The sequence below is a fragment of the Cariama cristata genome, unplaced genomic scaffold (genome assembly GCF_000690535.1).
Source record: "Cariama cristata isolate BGI_N322 unplaced genomic scaffold, ASM69053v1 scaffold7903, whole genome shotgun sequence".
Lineage (NCBI taxonomy): Eukaryota > Metazoa > Chordata > Aves > Cariamiformes > Cariamidae > Cariama > Cariama cristata.
The window spans coordinates 25,174-32,511 of record NW_009606580.1 but is presented as its reverse complement, the minus strand read 5'-3'; the positions used below and the strand labels follow the sequence as shown (position 1 = coordinate 32,511).

Below are 7,338 nucleotides of genomic sequence, written 5' to 3'. Positions count from 1 at the left end.
ATCTGTAGGAGATCGTCTCCAGGATGCTGCAGGGACCATCTGGTGCAAACTGCTCTGCTAGGAGCCTGGCAACCCACAGGGAGCGACTGTAAATAGGCTTCTCCTACCAGACGCAATGATAGCTTCCCAGCCGGGGTGGAAACCTACAGCGTCTGATGCTCAGACAGGATTTCTCTCCCACCCACTAATATGAGTCCTGTGGCTGGATCAAATGACTGACGAGACACAAATCCAAGATCTTAAATACTTATTAAAAATCCCAGCGCCTTTGTTTTTTTGTTTTACTCTGCTGGATAAATTGCAGTGTCGGTCCCAGGATCGCAGCCAAGCCCTGAGTCAACCCCTTCTGCCTCTCCGGGTCGCTCCAGCAGTTTAATTGGACACAGCAGCAGGCAGCTCCCTGGCTCGGGTGCCGCGGCTCACCAGGCTCCTCCAGATGCCTGGCAGCGTGCCGTGTACCCCAAGCACTGGCAGTCCGTGCCTTGGCCAGCAGCTTGTCCCCATAAACACCCTCACACCCTCAGTAACGGGCTTCTCGGCCCAGCCCAGAGAGCAACGTGGGTCTGAACCTCCAGCCTTCAGCCTGCTGCCCGATCGCTGCCTTCCCCTCCCTGCCTGCCTGCAGCCAGACACCAGGATGTTGCTCCTGACCTTTCCAAGACAGCAGTTCTCTCTTGGGATAGTGTTTTCTCCATCTGCATGCCCAGGACCGAGGCAATGGCTGGAGGCAGCCCGCACACCAGCACTGCTGTCCTTCCCGACCCTCATCTGCCGCGTGGAGCATCCTCCAAGGGCTCCATCATCCCAGCCCAGCCGCAGCTCGTGATGCACGAGATGAAACAATGCTTCCACAAAACCCCATATACCAATTTAAGCTTGGAGAGATCCACAAAGATTCATAGCTTTCAAGACCCAAAGGGACACTTAGCATCATCTAACCTTGTCATCTGGTATAATTCAGTCCAGAAAACCTCACCCAATAATTTCTACATCAGCTCCATAATTTCCACTGGAGCTATATCTAGTGTCAAAGCAAAGCTTTTCAGAGGCAAGGAGCCCAGCTCGGACCCTTGGCTTTGAGAGGAGCTAAAAGAGTACAGAATATAATTGACTGTAAAGTTTTTTTTTTCTGTGAGGACCACAAGTGACCCCCCAATGTCCAGCACACGGAGCAGTCCTGCCTTCAGCAACGACAAGGACAGCTCCAAAACAAACTCCCGCCTAACTTACTCCTACCGACAACAGATTCATTCTTTGTGAATCCTAAGCCTCTCTCTAAACCGGGAATAAAAAGAACATCTTAGTAGAAATGTGTTTTTTAAAGCACATTTCAAAAACATTTCCTGCTAGCGCTGTTTAAACACTGGTCACTGCAGAACAGGGAAAACAGCCTGAAGAAGGAAGCGACTAAAAATTAAAAATAAAGTAAAAACAATCAGACTCCAGTCTCTTTAGTAAACATTTGGGAGGCAGACTGATCTGGTGGGGAGAGCGGGGACTCTGAAGACCCTGGGTTTTTCCCAACCGTGCCGCTTATTTACTGCATAACTTGGAACGAGTTACATCAGCTCTCTGCTCCTCGGTTTTCCCCAGCGTTCAACAGCAATAAAAACACCCACTTCCCTCCGCGTTCAGCTGCTGCTGAAAGGCTGCGATGAAAAGCCTGGTTTCAGTACCACCAGTACCCCAAGCGGGGTGAGACTGGGTTGGGCTGGAGCAGGTGGTCAGGGCTGCAGGAGGGCACGAGGTCCTTGGAGGGAACCCCCCTGGACCTGAACGATGCTCAGGGGGGATCTTCCCACCCCTCGTCACCGCCCTCTGGTTATGCCACGCTGGAGGATGATGGCAGGGCTTGAACCACCAAACTAAAACCTACAGAAATCGAGCTTTGCTGAAGACAATATTGGCCTCAGAAAAAAAGAAGCAAATTGACCATGAAACAATAGGGATTTTCAGACTTCAAAGAGGGCGTAATGAACAACAGAAAGCAAACTGGCAACCCAAGAGATGTGCTAAGGGACCTCCGAGAGGCCCTTTGAAGGCCTCTCAGTGTAACACGCCGGATGGATCTAATTATCCCTAAACCCGCGCTGACTGTGTTCGTCGCGGATATCTCCACCAAAGTCAGCCCCAGCCCTTCCCTTCACAGCCAGCTCCAAATCGTTCTCAGCCGAGGAACGATCTTCCCTCGCTCAGCTGCTGACTACCAAAGATCACCCTGAGTTTTGCTGTCCTCTGGGAACACGCGTCTCCTTGCTTTGGAGATGTCCCACTATCCCAAATTGTATTGGAATATTCCTGAACCTTCAGGTCAACTTTGCCGCTGCAAAAAACAGCTTCTGATCACGTCCAGCCCTATGTCACACTGAGATTTCATTTCCTTCCCCAGCAACAGTACCATCTTTGTGTCAAAAACATCAGGACACAAACAAGCAGGTCTTGTAGGACAAACCTCCAAGGGTGGCCACCCTGTTGGCATTTCTCCCCACCCGGAGAGCTGCCAGACAGTCCCAGTTTGGATGGGGCTTAAAAAGTTCCCAAAAATATCAGGTGCCCAAAGCACCGTCTTTGTGTTGTAGCACGCAATGGCTTTGCCTCAGGAGGAGACCACCGCAAAAATGGCAACCCAGCTTAGACCGCCACTGAAAATTAAGCTCCTGTTGTCGTACAGTCAGGACAAGCTGCTCCTCGCGGTCTGGAGTTAAAGCCGGCTCTCTTCTTTCCAGGCTGAGCAGAAGTCTTGAGGCTTGCAAGTATTTCCCCAGTCCTGCCAGCATTTCAGAAGCACTGCCCAGTGGCAACCAGCAAAGGCATGTGCAGTCACTTACTGGTTTATCCACAGCTTGATAAAAGGTCTTTGCTATGTAATTAACTCCATCCTCCCTGGCGCTGGGTGCCAATGCCTTTAGGAAAAGTGGAATTAAAAGGAAAAAGTGAGAGGAAATGTGCAGAGACAAAGTGTCTTGCAAAGGTAGAAAACCACGGCTTTGGGGGTAGCTGAATGCTCAAAGCTGCTGGAGAAGGAAATTCGGCAAAAACCTAGGGGCAAAGGTAACATCCCCACGGATGTGGAGAGCGCAGCTCCCACTGAAGACATGGCTGGGAGTCCAGGATCTTATTGCTTCCACGCTGCATTTTAAATGTTCTCACAGCACATTCCCAGAGCTTCTACAGCTACTGAAACCACCTCCTCGTCAGGTCCTCCCCAAAAACGAGGTGGGATGGGATGGGGAGGTCTCACTTTGGCCAAGGACAAGCAGGGAAGCTGTCACCGTGCGGAGCCGATTTTCCATTTTAAGAACGGCGGGGACTCATGGCTGGGGAGCATTTGGGAAAGTCAGAAGTCTTGCGTGGATCAGTTGTGTTCTGCAAGGAAAGCAAGCTCCGTGCTTCTTCAGAGCCCGCGAGAGCTGCAGAGAGGACGGCAGCCTTGGGCAGAGCCGCGGGCTGCCAGGGGATGCCCGGTGCCTTGCCGGGCAGACACGGCAGGGCTGGGGAGAGGCAGCAAGGGCTGGGTGAGCTTCGCAGGAGAGGCCAAGAGCATCACGCAGCAGCTGCTGGGATCAGACCGAAGGGAAGGGTGGGTGGACGTCAAACGGGGAGCCAAACTGGCAACACATCAATGGGTGGAGGCCATGCTACAGTGGAAGAAAACCATCAGAAGGAAGGAGGTTGCACCCACCACCCACCTCCTCCAGCTCAACAAGCAGCCGGGGCCCCCACACCACAGTGAAGGGTGTCCTTCAAGCATGCCAAATAGATACGATAACTCAGGTCTGGACTCAGAGCCCCAGATGCCCCTGTCGCTGATGGGATCCTTGCACATCACCAAAACCCAGGGATTTCTCAGGTACTGCCTGGAAGAGGGGGGGACCCCAGGAGACCCTTTGGGGCTCCCCATGCCCACCCACCAGGGCTCCTCAAACACTGCCTGGAGGGTGCTCCGGACTTGGGACAGTCACCCTGGGACACAGCAGAGCTCACACCTTCTCCCACCCTGCTCCCTCCCCAGCATCCAGTGCCAGGCAGAGGCAGGGGCTCAGCTCCACAAGGGCTGGTGCTGGGCGGGCTGCAAATGGGGACAGCATGTGCTCCCCGAGCTGCCTGAGCCCTCGCCTCCAGCCTGTACCCCAAGGCCAGCTACGCTGCTGCCACTTCAAGAAGGTGATTGCTAGCGTGCACCGACACACAAAACTAGATCTGGATCCTCTTAAAAGCTACAGAATCAGGCTTAAGCGAGCAATGGAATATTTTAACATGGAATAACACATGTGCAGCCGGCTTGGTATGCCAGAATTCTCAGTACTAATAAAAATAAAGATTAAACATGGAAAAGACCATCTCCAATGTTGTATCAAAACAGCTCTGACCTGCAGCACCAAAGAAACACCCCCAAATCTATATTTATACCGTTTCAAACACTGTATTTATTTGCTTATCCCACAACGCCTCCAAGAAGGAGAGGAGGGGAGTCCAGCATCTGCAAATTACCAGGCATGGGGACTGTTTGCAGAACTGTTAATCAATTAAGAAAGAGAGGATGGCAGGATAATCCTGCCTCTTCTGTGACGTCCTAGCAGCATCGGTCCCAGGGGAGCTGTGGCGTGGGGGGCTGGATGGGACCCAGCTCACTGCGGCATCCCACCGCGGCAGAGGGGACACCGACACTGCTGCCATTGTCACTGCCAGACTGCGAGCCACCCACGAGCGGGACCCAGGCGAGCTTTTGAGGATTGCTGGATGTCTGCTGGCCAGTCGAGGGCTGCGAAACCCGGTGTGAGAAGACCAGACCCCGCCAGCGAGCAGCTCAAAACACAAACAGCCGGGAGCCCAGGGGCGAGGTGCCAGCTCTGGCAGATGCCAACCAGCTCCCACCACAGGAATGTGCTCACCGAGGCATGGAAATCAAAAAACATTAGGGGAAAGAACTTCCTTTTATTCAACATTTGTGCCTGGAGAAACGGAGCTGAGATGCAAACACCTTTCCCCCAGTAGCACTGCCCTGCTGCCACCCCACCGTGGGACCAAAAATCACCCGGTATCCACCTCACCTCTGCTGCGGGCATGGGGCTGGCGAGGAGCCCTCGGGGTAGGGACAGCTTCCCACCTTGCCCTGGCATGGTGGTGGCTACATCACGGCATCTTCACGAGGATGCAACGGGTCTTACCCCTGTCCACAGCCTGCCTGCTCCAGCCACAGCACACACACCCCTGCCGGGAAATTGTCCATGGCCCCAACAACCTGCAGTCTCAGGCAGCGAAGAGATAAAGGGTAGAAGAAAAAGAAATTTATCCTCACAGGAAGAAAGATGAGAAGATGGTTTGAGGTTTGGGCAGTTTAACCTCTGAAAAGGGTCTTGTTCCAGAAATACACATGGGTGGGATGTATTTATGGATGGAGTTTGCAAGGCCCTCATCAGATTTTTGCTCCAATCTGACCCATGCTGGCAGAAATCTCTGCAGAAGTGGGAAACCGTTAGCTGGTATTTTTTGCAAGGGGATGGGAAAACCAAGTATCAGACATCAGCTGCACTCAGGGAGGGAGCACAGATATGCTACCCAGCTTCAGTGTCCAGCAGAAACAGGCTGGATTTTAAATCTCACCCATCAGTTGCTGTTGCACAGTACAGCTGGTACGTAACTGCAGGAATTGCTCATCAGATGATTACAAGACTAATATGGATGAAACTGCTCAGACAAAAAAAAAAAAAAATATCAATCCGTGGTTAGAAGATGATGCTTTAGAGGTGTATTGGGGTTTTTTTTTTCCAATCATTCACCCAGCTCAGTGCGTGAGCTTTACGAGCAGCACACACTTACGGGGCACTCTCAGTTCTGATCAACCTGGAGAGGCAAAGGAAGAAAACACAGAGGGTGCTTCTGTCAACCTCCTCTTTTGCCATCTCAAAGGTCATTACCAAGACACTAACAGACCTGCTCCAGAGATCAAACCACGTGCATGACCATCGCGGTGCCTACTGAATCAGACATCAGCAAAAATACCATTGTTTTGCTCAAAGAGCTTTAAATCCTTCAGTAACCACAGCAGCGAGTCCTGCAGGAGGTCCCTCCAGCAGGAGCCGGGAGCTCCTATGGTCAGAGCATCTCTCCGGAGATGAGGGAGGAGAAGCCCTTGGTGCTGAGGTGGGTGGCGAGGTCCCAGCTGCTCGACAGCCGGGCGTTGCACCTCAGGGCTGACAAACGCTGGAAGGCTGATAGGGCCTGCTATCGGTCCCACATCACATCATCCTTCGGCCAACCCCATCTGCCCCACGGGCTCACCAGAACCTACCTTCACACCCCAGAAGCCCCCTTTTTCACCCCCAAATTAATGATGGGATGAAAACACCGTTCCGACTGACAGCTGCTGAGCAGAGCGCGGGCTGCCAGGCAGTTTGCATAACCGTCCGGAGCATGCTCGGCAGCGCTGGCTAATTCCTCATTGCAACAATGGAAAAACCCAGAGATCTCGGTGAATAAGCCAGTCTGTGTCCTAAGTCAGCCCTTGGATTTCCTCCCTTTCTTGAGCCTGTTTCACCTCTGCAAAAGCTCCGCTGGGGCTCTGCAGCCAGCCTCGGGAGCAGAAATCTCAACAAGCTCACAGTTATGTGCTCGGCTCTCAGCTGTTTGCTGCAGCCAGGAACTGGCTGGAAATCAGTTCAAAATGTTCCAATTCCAAACCCCACCCCACAACCCCTGGATCTCTCTCTTCACACTCGCAGAAGCAGGCGCTGGGGCTTTTAACCACTTTGCTTTAGCCATATTCTCTATTGGGAGAGCAAGGGACATTCCCTGCATCGTTAATTCACCTTTGCCACTGCTGCCCCAAGACGGGAGCCGAGGCAGACCCTCGTCCCAGCTCCAGCATCGATTTCCTTGCTCTGCTCCCTCCCATCCCTTTACCAATGCCCACGCCTTTGCCTGTCCACAGCTTCACCCTGAGAGCCGCAGGCATTACCGTCCACCTCATCTGAGCCGGGCACACAGCTGGGCACAGCTGTCCGGTGTTTCATACCCACCAGCCCATGTCCCACCGCTTCTCTGCAGGCTCTGCCACTGCCCCATCCCTTGTTGGAAGGCAACAGCCACTGCTTCCACAGTGCCACGGGCTGAGAAAAAAAAAACAAAACCTTCACGCAGATCTCCTGACCCTCACCACAGATGTGTCACACTTGACTGCTGATAGGAAAAGACGCAGCAGAAATTACGACTGTCTTTGCTCTCCCTTTCTTGGCCAGCTCCTAGGTGCAGTCTAGATCTGGAAGTCTTCAACCAAAAGATTGCCTTGCAAGAGCATCTACGGCACTGCTGGCCTTTGGCATGACCCCGTATTGCTCC

At 52.9% G+C, this 7,338-nt stretch overlaps 1 protein-coding gene across 1 annotated transcript in view; it reads right to left on the bottom strand.

The window, feature by feature from the left end:
* ACSF2 (acyl-CoA synthetase family member 2) overlaps nt 1–7,338 on the bottom strand; it is a 31,211-nt gene that overhangs the window by 4,388 nt on the left and 19,485 nt on the right. The gene's annotated exons all lie outside the window — the stretch shown is intronic.